At 43.3% G+C, this 17,167-nt stretch overlaps 1 protein-coding gene across 27 annotated transcripts in view; it reads left to right on the top strand.

Annotated features, from left to right (window-relative positions):
* LOC111863713 (RNA binding protein fox-1 homolog 1) overlaps positions 1–17,167 on the top strand; it is a 597,437-nt gene that overhangs the window by 373,971 nt on the left and 206,299 nt on the right. The window contains exon 1 of one of the 27 annotated variants that reach the window (XR_002842657.2): positions 13,845–14,268. The exons of the other annotated variants lie outside the window; for them this stretch is intronic. The gene's annotated coding sequence lies outside the window, so the exon portion shown is untranslated. Of the gene's footprint in view, positions 1–13,844; positions 14,269–17,167 lie in introns of those variants that run through there. 27 annotated transcript variants of the gene reach the window in all.

Raw genomic sequence — 17,167 nt, 5'->3', positions numbered from 1 at the left:
TAGTGGGTGTCGCGTGATCAGCGCAACGGATCCCAACGGCCGTTAATCTCGGTGTTCTAGACCGCGTAATGTTACTTAAGATTTCGAAAACTACAATTAGGATGTTTTTCGATAATGATGCTTCATTGTCTGCGTAATTTCTAGATTGTAGTATTAGAAACCGAGGGTTCAACATGCCATCACCAGTTAACCCGATTCCGAGACAATATAATCCAAGGGATTTTACCCGTAACTTTGTTCTTGTGATTATTTTAAAGTTATCTGTCTCTGAACGTAGGTCTTCAGAGTGACTTTCTTTTACAGAATTTTCCCCACATAGTTCATCGCTCATAGACCGAATATTTTCTTTGGTATATTTTTGTACACCTATAATGTTGACTGCCGGTCACGGTAACCTAGAAACCGGGATCTTGGGCTCGAATCCCACTCAAGGCATGTTTGGTTTGTGTAAGCGTTAAGCACAGTAGACCACTGTAGGTCGCCGTGCAAGGGCCAAGAAGGCCTACCCCTCATACATTCATTGTGTATGCGTTTATTTTGTGTTAACCTCTGTTTAGGTAGAGACCTTGCGGTGAGCTGTTCACCGTCCAAGGAATCCTACCATCTGTAAAAATGATCAGTGAAACTAAGAAAGCAGCCCTGTTGCTCCTAAATGGGAGCGAAGAGGACGAAAGAAAAATGTTGGCTGTGTACGGGTCAAAGAAACAGGTCTATGTCAGTATTCGTCTTCTAACGGTTTCGAAAGGAGCTAATTTGAAGGACTTGAGGTTCACGCTTCCTTCGTGTTGGTTTCTTGCTTGGCTTATTCTTCGGCATTGAATGGAGGCAACATACTCCCCGTAAGCATGAGTTGCCTCGCCGGTCTACACGGTTTTATATCCCAGAGGACAGAACTTTTCTGATGTTAAGTGCCGGCAATGGTAATTATGTGGCTGTTACAGCAACCGCGTGTCCGCAGGGTATACCAAGCCTTGTCATCACACTCCTCGTAATTGACGTATAAAATCTCGCACAAGGACGTCACAGGTGCTTCGAACGTTTGTTAATGGCATCTGCTAACTGCGAATGAATATAATTATTCCACAGTGACTGCTATTCCCTCCATAGCATGGCGAATTAGCGTTGGATTTTGTCGATTGTCTGATTTTAATCATTAACAGTTGGCAAGTAGTTTGATATCATTCTCTACATTTCATTTTTAAATTTATACCGTTCACGTGTGTTCTCGCAGTCATTGCCGGTGATAAATTTCGTGTTAATTGAAGCTGAAGGTATTTATTTTGGTAAGGAAACAACATCCAGCTTGGTACAATAGGGGAAAACGAACTTGCTTAGGGTTTGAGGTTGTGAATCTTATTGACAGTCTTATAATTTGTTGTCACCAACATACCACTGTCATCATCATCATCATCATCAGGCAAGGTTTTTTAGTATACGCGCCCTGTACTGCGGCCACTGTGATCGGCAGCACGTGCAATGTAGGCATAGATTTGAATTTAATTTCTAGAAGCCACGAATGAAAGCAAAATTCATTTTTCTGTATCCTATATGAAATTAGAGTAAACATCAGCCATGCGCTTGATGTGGGCCTAAGTAACTTGAACAAGAGAATAAGTTAAATAGTAAGACAGAGGTGCAGAAAAAGGGTAAACGCACGTGGGGCCTGTGCAGAAACAGGCGATGACTTAAGGAATAAATGTTTACTCACTGTAGGTAATGATCCTTGAGTATGACAGGAAAGTGTCGGTTCATGAAACGGGAACATTAGCCTTTATAGAAAGATATGCTGTAAGATTTAAGGCTATTGAAGCAACAAAAACATCTCTCTAAATGTATTAATGTTCCTTGCCTCAGGTTACATAGCGTCCATTGGTACGTTTGTCAGTGAGCGTTGCTTTGAAAAGGATGTGGGAGGAAGTGGTCGTGGACTATTTGATGTACTGTGAACGAATTTACCTGGAGGGAGTGGGGGAAGCAACGAAAATCTCGGGATATTCGGCGTCCGGGCCTTCATTCGAGCTCGGGACCTAGCAAATACGAAATGAGTCCTACTTACTCTACCGCGACAGTCGGTAAGCTCCTAGGGAAGTAACTAACTGCATGGAGTCGAGTCCTTCTTGAGAAACCAATAGTTTCTCAGCTACTCAAGAATTTACCAACATTTTATGAAACCCGAATGTTCATTGCGGTGTTCACAAGAGTCCATCATAGGTCCTTAAAACTCCGTCGCCTGTAGTCCGCGAGCTAGCTGTATCGACCGAGCGACCGCCGCTTGTCGGCGAAGGTAGTGCCTACTTTAGCGAATAGAGGGTGTCGCGTGGACAGCGCAACGGATCCCCACGGCCGTTAATTTCGGTTTTGTAGCCTCACGAGGCTGAGTGGACCCCGTTCCAGACCCGCTACACCTCAGAAAATCTGGTAGCGCCGGGAATCGAACCCGGGTCCTCTGGATCTGTAGCCAGGATCTCTGACTACTAGACCACAGAGGTGGTCTTCACAGGTCCCTATCTAGAGCCAAGTGAATCCAGTCCATACTACCGTATCCTGTTTCTCCAAGATCCATTTTACTATTATCCTCCTGCCTTCTTAGTGGTCTCTATCTTGCTGCGTTTCCCACCAAAATTCTCTATGTATAATTTTGCCCCATTCCATGCTACATACCCTACCTATCTCATCCTCGTTGATGGATCTCCACACCTCAATTCAGAGACACCAAGTTGCTGACATTTACCTTAGAAGCTATGTTAAGTTCAAGATTTCGAAAGCAAGTACTACTTGTGTGGAAGTTATAAGCGACATATCACTTCAGTCGTCTAAGAAAAACGTAAGCATAGAGTATATTTTCGATTACATGACGAATGATTCGTTATCAGTGCCGTAAGACTGTCGAAAATCGTAAGACCCTTCGATGGAACATTCTTTTGTCGTGCTTGACCGATTAGCAGGAATGTAAGCGTTGTTACGGATCTGCTACAGGCTCGGTTTAACAAAGACTGCAGTGCTCGTCTCATGTACGTAATTAAATTTCCAAAAGCCGGAGAGATCACTCTCATGATAACTGTTGGCCTGAGAGGGGGCAGTTGGCTTGACTGCTTTTCCCATGATGATGAATACTGCAGTGCTCGTCTCATGTAACTAAATTCCCAAAAGCCGGAGATCTCTCTCTCATGATAACTGTTGGCCAGAGGGGGCAGTTGGCTTCACTGCTTTGCCGATGGTGATAACGAGAAGAACGGAATATGAGGAATATTGATATGATGACTGCAGGAAATTTTGTGGCATTGTTATTTAATATGGGGCACGCATCATTTATAGCGAAAAGCTCGGGCCCGGATGTGTGTTTTATGTCTGTCGTATGAATCAGGGTTTACACGAGAAGTGTAGTCACGTGATGCTCTGTGTGAAAGTGGGGGGAAGAGGAGGTATGAGAAGTTGTTTACATGTTGAGCTCTCGACATAAGGCACCTTCTGGAAAATGTCAATCTTCGCTGGCTGGAACTAAACCAGTGAAGAACCCAATTCGTTTAATATCTCAGTAGAGGAATGTCCTATGTTTGTGTCAAAGAGGAACAGATAAGACTAAGACTGTAATGCTGTGTTGGTCGGGAAGAACCCGATATGTAAAAAGTAAAGCTATCCCTGTAACAGGCCGTGAAGGCCCATAGGGTCTTGAGACGTTGAGGGTCCCACATTATCTAGACAATCGGCTCAAAGATGGCGGTAAGGTTGTCAGCCTTACGCGCCGGCCGGAAGAGCATATCTATTCTATGTGCCGATCACAGTGGCCGCGCGGTCTAAGGCATGAACAGTCTTCGCCCGCTTCAACACTGGCGTCGTAGGTTCGAGTCCCATCCGAGTCATGGATGTCTGTATTATGTGTTTTTATTCTGTGTTCTGTGTATAGATAGAGGCCTTGCGACGGGCTGATACCCCGTCCACTGTATCCTACCAACTGTGTATAAGATTAAGAAACGGAAAAAGCGGCCAAGGCCCAACATAGGACTGTAGAACCATAGATATATACTAATTCCATCTTCAGTGTCGAAGAGTAAGCCACAATAGAAACCAGCAGAAGCACGCTACAAACTGTGCTTGACTTGCCGCCTGCTTCCATTGGCTTGCTTTTGAAGGTGGAGGCAACATGTTCCTCCGAAAAGGCGGACCTTCGCCGGACTCCGGAGACCCTAGTTTTCATATTCAAACCGCATATTCAACAGAAATTAGCCAGTTTCACATTTGTACATAAGTTGTTCTGTACCCACCTGATGTCCTCACAAACGGTATCCTCGGCTTCCTTGAATATAAAGACATTTTTCGATCACAGACACTGAAATGTGTCTGCAGTAAATACTCATACACTTTCCCCCTTCAGTCGTAATACATCCCACCGCAGAGACAGTCTTTGGTTACGAGGCAACGTAAGAATCCATTTTTTCTTATAAATATCTCATCTCTGGGTCGCGACGTCCGAGTGTAGTTGTTTAAAAGTGTCAGAACTTAGCGATTTTAAAATAACGCAAGTTCCCAGTTAGTCTGGGATAGCTCAGTCAGTGTAGTGACGCGCTACGAGCTGGACGGCTAAGGGGTTGGAGTTCGAGTCCCAGTAGGGGTAAAGCTTTTTCTTTTCACGCCATCCAGACCCGCTGTGGGGCCCACTCAGCTTCCTATCCGGTAGGTGCTGGGGCTTTATCCCAAGGGATAAAGCGGCCAGGGAGTGAAGCTGACCACTCAAGCTAATGTCGAGGCTAAGAATACATGGATCTATACATCCATTCCGCCTATCACTGTAGCCGCGTGAACTGTTTTCGCGCGCAAGAACACTGGGATCGTCGGTTCAAATCCAACTCCAGACATTGATGTCTGTGTGGGTTTATTCTGTGTTTGTGTTATTCTGTGTGTAGGCAGCAGCGTGCGACAGGCTTATCCCCCGTCCAAGGAGTCCTACCGACTGTGTGTAAAGTAAGAAACTGAAAAGCGGCCAAGGTCCACAAGGGCTGTAGAACCATATACAGATGCATCCACTTTTTCATACGTTTTCATTGCCTAGCGCTAAATTAGTTAGTTTCCTGTTAGTTTACTCTTTCAGTACAAGCGTGGCCTTACCTACATCTATTTCATTTAGTAATTTTTGTTGTTTGGTAGTTTGTTTTGGAAAGTTTGAGGGCCCTGTGCGGAGGTCATGTTCCTCTTTCTGTGATGCTCTCTGTGGACGGATTTCAGTCACATTACAGACAGGCTACACACTGAAATGTAAACCAGAGGTTACATACTTCGAAACCACTCTGATGAGGCTTAAATAAACTATAATTTTGTCTTCATTAATACCGTATTTCAGATTAAGTTGTAATTAATTAGATAAAGGGTTTTATGTCGACCAGTTCTGAATGATGTAAATAGGGTCTTTATATGGAATACCAGTTTACAGTGTAGCAGTGACTACAACGGATACAGATTCTGCGTTATAAGTTTAATATAACTGTATGATCGATTAAAGAATGTAGGAGAGTCTGGAATCTGATTCAAGACAGGCTCCCTGGACATCCTGAAAAGCCAGTAGTAATGATTAAATAGCCCTGGAGGTCCTTGTTGTGGGTGTGGTATCCTGTACGTCTACTTTAAAAGCCAGTAACTGAAACTCTGTATATTATCGCTCGTGGTTGTTAATTAGTAATCAGCGTTAGTGGTGTATATTTCATTTCATTAGTGTCTGTTCAGCTGGGTGACATGCGCGCGTACGCCTGGCATTGGTCGGTTGCCAGAGGAGACCCGCTGAGTGGAGGTGTGTGACGTTATGCCTATCAATACGGCGCTTTGTTCTGCTCTGCCCATTTCACTTCAAATATCAGAGCGAATGTTCTAATTTTATCCAACTCGAGTCTATGTCCTTGATTTTTAAGATAACTTCTGTGCTATTTTCCATGTTTTTTGTAAGTCAGCACGAGAACTGGAATTTACGTTTTGTTCTGTTCGTGGAAGGGAAAGAATGTTCTTTGTCCGCAGCACGGGTATGTTTAGTTACAGATACCAGATGCCTCCAAGGCGTACCGGGAGGAGAAGGGTACGGGATGTAAACTGGGTAAAATAATCGTAGCTTATCTTAAAGTTGTCGGTACGTATCTTATGACGATTCTGTAACTGTAAAGGCGTTGTTGTAGTCCTGTAAAACAGCCCAATCACATGCCATCCATGCGATTGTATCCTATCAAACAGACTTTTTGTTTTTCGTACAGTCTATTCAGTGTAATAATAATTTTGTCTTATATTGTGTGTTAAGAACACATTTTGCATTTAATGCGGAATTCGGATTTGAAAACATTTCAAGAGTGGAAATGCGAATATATTCTGCAAACGTTTTTGTGCTGATGTTTATTGGGAATGGGCAGGCATACGAAATGTATATTTTTCCTTCGTCTTGTTTTACGTACTGCTCACGCTGGTTCCTAGCTCGCGTACTTTTATACCCTGAAGATTGAGGCGATAAGCTCCTCCGAAATGTCAGTTTACACTATCTGTACGGCTTCACATACCATTAGGCAGCATTAGTCGCACGATGTTTCTTTCCAAAGCTTTAAATTAAGTGGTAGTGTTTTCGCTGTGTGTACGGGCAGTACGGGGGAGGTTGAAATTCGTGTTTGGAGAATCCTCCACGAGACTTGCGTTCCCGTTTACCGTCTGGACTAATCTGATTCTGCTGCCTAACGGGAAGAAAGAGCTGCTGTTGGAAGTCGACAGTGGGGCGACATCCTGAGGTGCGGGATATTGTCATAGCCCCGCAAGTCCATTATTCTGCTCGTCTTGAAGAACCTTGTTGGGAGAAAAGCAGGGAGTTTGCAAATATGTTATTTCCTGAAACTAATCTGTCTTAAGTAATTAGGCCAGTCTTAGTCGACGTGTAAATGCCGACATGACTTTTTTTTAGCAGGAATCGTGTCGCTGAATAGTTTAATTATTTATCCAGGAATATGCAGCACTGCTGAAGAAACCGAGTCTGGAAGATTTGGGAGGAGGAGTGAATAAATGCATTGTATTATAAAAGCGTTTTATTCAGATAAAAACGCAGTCGTATTTGTAGTTCCTGAAGAGGGCAGAAACCTAGTTTTATTTAGAAGAGACATTGTAAAATAATTTCTGACTTCGTAATGAACAGTGTCATCATATCCACTGACATGAAGCGTTATTGTAAATTGGGCCACTGCGTACGGTGTTTACTCACTCATGGAGCTGAGCCCTTCTGAGCCGCCGCCAATTCTGCAGCTACTCAAGAATTTTCCAGCATTTTATGGAACCCGAAGGTTCATTACCGTGTTCACAAGAGCCCTCCACCGGTCCCTATCCTGAGCCAGATCTATCCAATCCATCCCATCCCATCCTATCTCGCTAAGATCCGTTCTAATATTGTTCACCCACCTACACCTTGGTCTTCCTGTGGTCTCTTTCCTTCTAGCTTTCCCACCAATATCCTATATGCATTCTTCTTCTCCCTCATTCGTGCTACATGCCCTGTCCATCTAATCCTCCTTGACTTGATCGTTCTAATTATACTTGGAGAAGAGTACAAGTTATGAAGCTCCTCATTATGCAGTTTTCTGCAAACTCCTGTCATTTCACCCCTCTTCGGTCCAGATATTTTCCTTAACACCCTATTCTCAAACACCATAAGTCTATGTTCCTCTCGTAATGTCAGAGACCAAGTTTCATACCCATACAGAACCACAGGCAAACTTATAGTTTCTAATTTTTATGTTTTTGGACTGCAGACGAAAAGACAACGATGTTACATGTGAAATTTATCAACCTTGCCTTGGACTCTCCGGGAGCACGATATCCCCCCTCCTGGCATGTCCGAGCTAGCGTGTGCAGTATCTGCATTTCAAAACATTGGTCAGTTCCTTCAGTTGTTGAAGTCTGGACCGCCTCCTTGTCTCAAGGATTTTATACGTATGTAGAAGCAACGCAAATATGGTCATCGTCTAACCTCTAAGGCAGAATTTTGGTCACTTTTACATTTAACTTTATGCATAGCAGTCAGAACAATTAAGCGTTTCTTTTTTTCGTGAAACCAACTTTTTTGTACCATAATAAAAGATTATAAAAGTGATGAAGTTCGAGAAGTTACAGGAGGGAAACACTTGCGAGCAGAGTATCTTTCTCTGTAGCCTAAGCTGTGAATAGCTTGTTTCATCAAGACTGTCTCTAAGATATGGGATTAAAGTAAACTGGGCAGGACTAGTGAGAATGTCATTTGTAAGATTTACTTTCTTTGCAAGACGGAAGCTCTGAAAGGTTAGGAAGATTAATGTGGCCCGGAAGTGAATCATATCATATCCAAATATGCAGACTTTCGTACGCAGCAGTTGATAACAGACGTGGGACTGAGCGATGTTATCAACTTGTGTGTTACAAGGATTGGTTAGCATGCGAAATAATGTTGAGCTAGGCGCTTCAGAATTCGTATCAGATTCTTGACTACTTTCAGCCTCCTTTTTCAGTACCATTGATTTTACAACAGGTTTTTTTGTTAAGGTATTATAATTTTAATCTACATACAAAAATATCATTATAAACCCGTATTAATTTTTTGTTATTACATGGGCTACTTTCCTGAAACATTAGCTAAAGGTAAGGTAACACTATCACCGTAACTGGCCATAACGTTGTGAGATGTTGAGGCTTTCACATTTTCTCTAGACAGTCGGCTCACAGATGGCGGTGAGGTTGTCAGCCTTGCGCGCTGGCCGCTCTTTACCCCCAGGAAGATTCCTGGTACTCATTCCTGTCAGAGGCTGAGTCGACCCCCGGGACCTATTGCGTTTGGAAGAATTAGGTAAATTGAAAAATCCACCTCATCGGGACTAGAACCGACGACCTTCAGGCTTGTAACATAGTGCCTCAACCAACTACGCTACCTCGTGCCCCAGTTTTACATGTGATCCTAAATTAATCTTCATATAAGCCGTTTGGAACCTTTCACACAATTTAATAAAAACTGATATACAGTGCTTGTGCTGTCTGAAGGGTCAATTTACATCCTGCCAAGTGAACTTATGCGCTATATAACTTATCAGTCTATGGCACATTTTGATGAAACTCGACGTGCGGCACTTGTCGTACGAGTAATGTAATGTGTTTTATTATTTTTTTTATTGCTAGTGGGGTGGGACTGAGTCCCTTGTACTGCGGCCACTTCTGGCTTATTGTACCAGCCCCAGATGATAGGTGAGGGTAATTGTGGAGCAATTGGTGGAATGAAGATTGGCAGGGGAAGCCGAAGTACTCGGAGAAACCCTGCCCCAGCGCCACTCTATCCACCACAAATCCCACTTGAGCAGACCCGGGGTCGAACCCGGGCTGCCGAGGTGGGAAGCCAGCGACTGACCGCTCCAGCTATGGCGCGAATGTAATGTGTTAAGTTTAATACGTAGACAACAGACGCCCCGTGCGCAAATGAATTGCACGAATTACGCCCACAAGATTTGTTCTACGCATTGTGTTACCGCGAAGACCAATTAATTTCATTCGCGAACTTGAATTTTACCAGTTCGTAGAGCGAGCGTTGCACACTTTTATAGGCCTATGTCATATTTTAGGGAGACTGTACAAAACGGTGTTACACTGCTGTGTTGAGTGTATCACAGTATTGTGATTCATTACATGTTATCCGCTGAGCCTCATCGAGAATCCTTTCAAACAAGTGGGGACATACAAATGTAACGTTTTCGATTGTTGCTAACCACTGACTATGCATTGTTGTTCCCATGTCCCTACGTTCTTGTGTCTCGTGTGTGGGGTGAGGTTGGTTCTCGTCGTCCTAATTGAAGGGCCACTGTCAGTGTTTTGAGTGATCCAGGAACGGGATATTTGAACAAACAAAATTTTCGTCCCTTGCCATGTAGAAACTTCGTATCTCCGTGTACTTAAACAAGCCCCGAGGGTTCCATACCTTAATTTGACTGCAGAATGCGTCACTGTATACAGCTGTCTTCATATTTTTCTTTCACTTTGGAATGCGACTCTGTTTACGGCTGTTTCTTACGCCTGCTTTCACTGCAGTCTACGCGACTGCTTGAAATCCTTGCATGGACGTAGTGCTGTTCCCACGAATTTTTGTTCAGTATTGCGTATAGAGATAGGAGCCCGGATAGCGCAGTTGGTATAGCGACTGGCTACGGGCTGGACGACGGAGGGGTAGGAGTTCGAGTCACGCTAGGGTCCTCGTCCAGACCGGCTTTGGGGCCGACCCAGCCTCCTATTCATTGGGTACCGGGTGCTCTTTCCCCGGGGGTAAAGCGACCGGGACGTGAAGCTGACCACTCACCTCCAGCTAGTGCCGAGTTCAAGAAAACGTGGAACTATACATTCCATTCACTTTCTCATACGTCTCCATGGCGTAGCGCTTAATTAGTTAAGCACAAGGACAAGTTTACCTTTACCTTACCTTTATTGCGTATAGAGATAACTTCGGTGCTCCCCCCCCCCTGCCCTATCGTGACTACGTTATAACGAGAACTTTTCAAAAGCTTGAAACCTTCTGCTTTCTACCAGTTCTGCATTATTAATGGGTCCTAATGCGTTTTCTGACTTTGAGAGCAGTGGTTGTAGGCAGAAGAGTACATTTATTTGCCCGTCACGGAAGAGATTGAAATTAAAACAATATATGACATCTTAACCTTATGTTGGGTATTACGTACTGGACAACATCACCATCATCTGTGAGCCGGTTGTCTAGAAAATGTGGGTGCCTTGACGTCTCACAAACCTATTGGCCTCTACGGCCTGTTAGGCTGATAGCTTTACCTTTTCTTTTTACCACCCCATGGAATAGATTCTCGTCCATTTCAGTGTGTATGTTAATTAACAAATATCTCTGATATTCTGTATTACATGCAGCACCCCTTTCAAAGTTTGTTTAAAAGTTGCTACATATACACAATGAGGAGCCGTGGTGGCGCAGTCGGTATAGCGACTGGCTACTGGCTGGACGACTGAGGAGTCGGAGTTCGAGTCCCAATAGGGTCAAGAATTTTCTCTTATCCAAATCGCCCAGACCGGCTCTGGGGTCCACTCAACATCCTATCCAATGTGTACCGAGAGATCTTTCCTTGGGGGTAAAGCGGCCGGTGCGTGAAGCTGACCACTCACCTCCAGCTAGTGCCTATGTCAAGAAAATGTGGATCTATATATCCATTCCACCATACGCCTTCATGGCGTACTGCTTAATTCGTTGAGCACAGGAGCAACTTTACCTTTTATACACAATGCGACTTTTAAACGTATTTAAACTCACACCGTACATTACATGTTTCGGCCGACAGTGGTCATTATAAGATGTTTTAAAAGTGATTATGCAGACCGCTCTGCTTGCGTTTTGTCTTAAACACACAAGGCAGCAGGAGGAAACACTCAGAACGACGAAAACCACGAATGTGTGATGGGACTACACGTGAACATTGCAAGCGCAAAACGCAAGCACAGCAGCCTTCACATCTGATGATGACCATCGACGGTCGAAAGATGTAGTGTACGGTGTGATTTTAAATATGTTTAAAAGAGTCATTCTGTATATGTGGTAAATTTTTAAAGGAGTGTTGCATGTAAGACGGAATATGAGAGATATTTGTTAATTAATAAGCAATATGCAAGAGAATGCTGCAGTATATCCAGATGTATATATTGTTTTATAAATCACAGTTCTCGAGTTAGTTATATATTTTTGATGTGTTTCGTTCTGGTCCGTCACACTAACAATATTACAGAAGGTGTATTAATTCCGTCCAGTGTGACTGATGTTTTTTTTTTTTTAATTTTTCATCCTTTACATGTTACGGTCCTATAGACCATCTTCAGAAGGATATCAATACAATTAGGCCACACTATTATAATATGTTTTAAGAATATTAATATGTACATACAATGTACAAATCTAACGTTTTTTAACAACTACAGCGGTTTGTACCTACACAATTACAATTAGTATGTTTAAAAATGCTAAAAATTTTTAAACCAAATTTGTTCGTGTCCCGAGGGGCAGTGGACGCTTGGCTTCCTTCGGGTAGAGGAAATAGAAGGAGCACGAACCAATTTGGTTTAAAAATTTTTAGCATTTTTAAACATACTAATTGTAATTGTGTAGGTACAAACCGCTGTAGTTGTTAAAAAACGTTAGATTTGTACATTGTATGTACATATTAATATTCTTAAAACATATTATAATAGTGTGGCCTAATTGTATTGATATCCTTCTGAAGATGGTCTGTAAGACCGAAACATGTAAAGGATAAAAGATTAAAAAAATCAGTCACACTGGGCGGAATTAATAAACCTTTTGTAATAGTTATATTTGTTGTTCTGATTGTCCGGGATTCCGTATTGTCCGGATACTCATTTTGCATCCACGCTGGACAGTAGGGAGCCCTACTGTATGTGTGGGGTTATCTGCAGAATTCTAGATGACTTCAGTAAAACGATTTTCTGAAGACATGACGACTGGGGTTCGACCAGCTCTGGGGCCCAAGCAGTCTCCTAATTGGTGTCGGTGGCTCAGTCAGTAATCGCAGTGTTCGTACACTTATTGTTACCGATTTGTCTTGTCCTTTCATTGTCTCCGGTACACCCCCCCCCCCCAAAAAAACGGAAGCAATCGTGATTTTCTTGGCATTTTATTTTCATAATATTTCGTATTCTGGCCACCATAAATGATCTACAATATGTGCCCGTACGAGGTTATTGATCCTAGCTGGATGTTTTAATTCAGTCATTTTGTTCCTTGAATCCTTTCCGCGAGTCACTGTTCCCAGGATCACAGTTGATACACTGCAGAGTTCAGCCTTAATTCTGGAATGCGAGTGAGTATCAAGCACAGGGAAGTGGTCATTTTGTTTTATCAGTATATGTTTCTGTCTCGTCACCAAAATGCAGGGCAAAATCATGATATAAAGATAGGAAACAGATGTTTTGAAAATGTGGCACAATTCAGATATTTGGGGACAACGAACGATAACAGATCGAAACCTGATTCAGGAGGAAATTAAGAGGAGATTGAACTCGGGTAATGCTTGCTACCATTCAGTCCAGAACCTTTTGTCTTTTCGTCTGCTGTCCAAAACCATAAAAATCAGAATATACAAAACTATAATTTTGCCTGTGGTTCTGTATGGGTGTGAAACTTGGTCTCTGACATTAAGGGAGGAACATAGACTGAGGGTGTTTAAGAACAGGGTGTTGAGGAGAATATTTGGACCGAAGAGAGATGAAGTGACAGGAGATTGTAGAAAACTGCATAATGATGAGCTTCATAGCTTGTACTCTTCACCGAGTATAATTAGAATGATCAAGTCAAGGAGGATGAGATGGGCAGGGCATGTAGCACAAAAGGGGGAGAAAAGGAATGCATATAGGATATTGGTGGGAGAGCCAGATGGAAGGAGACCACTGGGATGACCAAGGGTGGGTAGATAATATTCAAATGGACCTTGGAGAGTTAGGAAGGGATAGTATGGACTAGATTGATCTGGCTCAGGATACAGACCAGTGGACGGTTCTTGTGAACACGGTAATGAACCTTCGGGTTCCACAAAATGCTGGTAAGTTCTTGAGTAGCTGCAGAATTTGCAGCTCCTCCAGAAGGGCTCAGCTCCATGAGTAAGCAAGTGACTAATTCTAGGAACGCTTGCGAAATCCGCAGTGTTGAAGCTGTGAAGTAGTTACGGACACGGTCAACAGATGTCGTGGTGAACGCGGATTGCACTGCAGCGGTTGGTGGGCCACAGAAGCAACTGTGTCGTGATGTTGGTAATAGAAGGCCGTGGCAGCAGCAGGGAGAAGGGAAAATTCATTGATCTGCATTCTGCTGGCTGGGTTGTTCGGCGGGAGGGCGGGTAAAAGCGAGTCTTCGGTAGAGGGTCGGGCAGGCAAGCAGACAGACGCAAGTAGCAGGCCGCCGCTCGGTCATACAAGCGAGAGGTAGTTTTTAGTGCTTAGTGGCTTGACCCCAAGCGAAGAAGGCTGTGTGTGTGTATGAAAGCAAAATAAAGAAGAGTTTTTGTACAAGCTGTGTGTGTTTTTATGTCGACGCATATTTAGAAAGAGTGAAAAAGTTATTTTCGTTTTTAAGGGAGAGGAACTAGGGCTAGGTTTTAGCCTTAGTGAAGGGGGCGAAGTGTGTGCCTTTGGTACAGCGGGATTCTATGTGCTAGCCGTTCATCTTCAGCAGCCAAACTGTGGGGCTCAGGGGCTTTCTTTCTTCCGCCACAGCCGGGAATGTATTACCCAGTGAGTATCGTGTTGGTTGTATTAGTTGTCTGTTACGCATGTAGCACCATGTCCTCGCAGAAACATCCTTTAAATACACTGTTTTGTACCTTTCCTGATACAGATAGAAGCAAATGTAGCATGAGGTGTAAATTTGGCAACAGTGCAGTGAAATGTTGTCAGTACGCTTTAACCGGAGACGGAATATTCTGAGATCTATTTCTGCTTTATTAACACGTCTGTTAAAGCAGTGAACAATGCTGCTTGTTACTGGCGAGTTGCTTGGCCCAAGGACATCGTGTGCTTTCATTTTAGCACGCAAAGTGGACTACGAAAACTGAAAGAAAAAAAACATGTGGTTACTAATTCTACATCAATAGGGACGTAACACACGCTGACGATGGAAGTGCGATCCCGAGTAGTGCAGCACCAAATATCGATGTTCAGCCGGCGTGATGGTATTTGTAATACGGTTCTAGCTTTGTTTTGGCGTCGTGTCTGTCTTTTTCGTCCCTCCCCTGCCCCTTCAGACTGCGGTGCCCGGACAAGTTGTTATTGTTTCGTTCACTCTCCCCACATTTTAGTGTATTCGTTCAATACTTCTGCCTTTATAATGCAGTATACATCTGCCCTGTTACCTACAAAGAGTGGCTGTTGTTCAAGTACGGATGTGAGGCTTTGCTTGCCAAGCGTGCCTGCAGCATTAATTGGAGATTTCGAAAATTCCATGTAATCTTCCACCATTCCTGTTGAATTCCCTCCATTTTCAACCAGTCCCAAGTTTGTTTTGCCACTGTTGTCTTTATCTCTTGTCTATAAAGGTCTGTTGATTCAATGTGTTTTTATTTCTTAACACGACGTTAATAAAATGTTTTCATAACCAGTTCTTAACTTAACCCATAAAATGTGTTATTTCACTAGAGTGAAAGTGACGTTCCTGAAAGGCTCCGAATATCTTCACCTTGTGCGCTGTAAATAGAAAATATTGTAGAAGTCTGCCATTTCCCGCTGAACTGTTGCAGTGAACTTTGGAGAGATTGTACGCGTATTCTGCCTAGTGGTTTAAGTTGTGATGCAGGGCTAGAAAACCTGTCTTCTTAGACTCCTGTGGCTGTGGTGTTTATTGTATGGAAGTTTCTGGAGTAGGACGCATTATGAATGGTATTTGTGGTGGGTAACATGTAGTGCCGGTGCCTTTATACCATGTGTGTCGTACCTACTGTACATGTCGGACTGCGATCTGCTGTAGCATTACGCTGCGCAGTGTAATGGAATGATATACGCACGTGTAATTACCATCTTGTAGCAGTTTCTTTCCCATGTGGACATTTTTTGTGCTCGTGTGTTGTGTATGCTATGGATGATGAACATCACATTGTGAAACCTACAATTCTGCGCGATAAATTTCCTTTGTTCACGAAGATAGTGGCGCCAGTGGTATAGATGCGTTGACCGTGAATCTTGCTCCATGTTGAGGATACGTTCGTGTTCTTTTGGAGACGCCTACAGATGTGCACATGGCTGAAGTTTAGCTTCCTAACACTGATACAGTATCGCATTCTTACCCGCTACGTAAGAAGTTAATGCGGCGAGTGTAAATTAAGCGTGAATCATGACCTTGAATGACATAGTCACGCTTTGCTGCAAGATATTGTCCGGAGCGTTCTGTCCGCAGTCTGACGAAACCGGATAAGGCTTCTGAAATATATGCCCATACGTAAACCGAATTTGCATGTGGAGTGATGTGTTGCCGGCTGTGTAAATTTATTTAGGATATTTATAGTTAAATAAAAATGTAATTACCCGTAAGTTTGATTAATGATATTTTCGTTTGGCCAGGTAAAGTGTTTGTAGTAGTAGTGGTAGTGAATATTCCGCCCATCACAGTGGCCGTGCTGTCTGAGGCATGAACTGTGTTCGAACACTGGGATCGTCGGTTCGAGGCATGGATTTTTTATGTTTGTGCTGTCCTGTGTGCAGGTAGCGGCTTTGTGACGGGGTAATCCCCCTCCAAGGAGTCCTACCGATTGTATAAAAGATCAAGAAACTAAAAAACCGGCGAAGGCCCAACAAAGGGTTGTAGAGCCATAGATAGATAATAGTGAATGTTTCGGAATGGCTTTGTGTGGGAAGTAATTCGGTTTTGTTCCAAAGAAACTCTTAAATCACTACATTGAATGTTCGGGACGTTGTATAAATGCTGTATACATAAACTCCGATTTGAAACACCGTATATGACGTATGAGATGGCCCACGTGGAATTCGAAACTGCGTTTCTAAGAATTTCGCGTTTTCGGATTGCTAATTTAAGAAAAGTATTGGCCTCCCTTCTAGCATGCTTTCCCTGTTTTAAAAAAAACGAAAGTAGGGTTGTGAGATCCGTTTCCGTCTGTGTGTGTATCCCTTCCATCAGCTTTGGAATTCTTGAACCAGTCTTATCAAACTTGGTATCTACCTGAGCCCATCGCAACGGCGTACTTCGTAAATCCCTCCCATCAGTCTGTGTGTTTCGTTGCTTGGCAGCGGCTTCGTAAACACGTTCCCACGGCGGCGAATTCACAACAGTAGAGGAATTATCAGACGCATCGTTTTCTAAACGGCCCTTGTTGTATCAAAGGAGACTGTGTATCCCTTTATCGTTGCTAGGCAACGACTCGGTAAACACGCTCCCACTGCAACGAAGAATGTTGGAGGCGTCATTTTTCATGCGGCCCGTGTCGTATCAAGGGGAAGTGGGCGATTAGTTTTTTCCACAACTTGTTTATTAATGCAATTGTATTTCCAGAATCGCAAGTGAAACTGTTAGAAATAAGTACTGACAGTGAGGAAGTGTAGTTAATTTCGTTTTTAAAACATCTCACGTTGTACAGAACGATAGTGTCCGTGACGCATGGAGGAAAGTTAGATCTGTACTAAAAAT

The sequence above is a fragment of the Cryptotermes secundus genome, unplaced genomic scaffold (assembly GCF_002891405.2).
Source record: "Cryptotermes secundus unplaced genomic scaffold, Csec_1.0 scaffold429, whole genome shotgun sequence".
Taxonomy (NCBI): Eukaryota; Metazoa; Arthropoda; class Insecta; order Blattodea; family Kalotermitidae; genus Cryptotermes; species Cryptotermes secundus.
The sequence above is the reverse complement of the archived record's forward strand: the minus strand, read 5'-3'. Positions and strand labels throughout refer to the sequence as shown.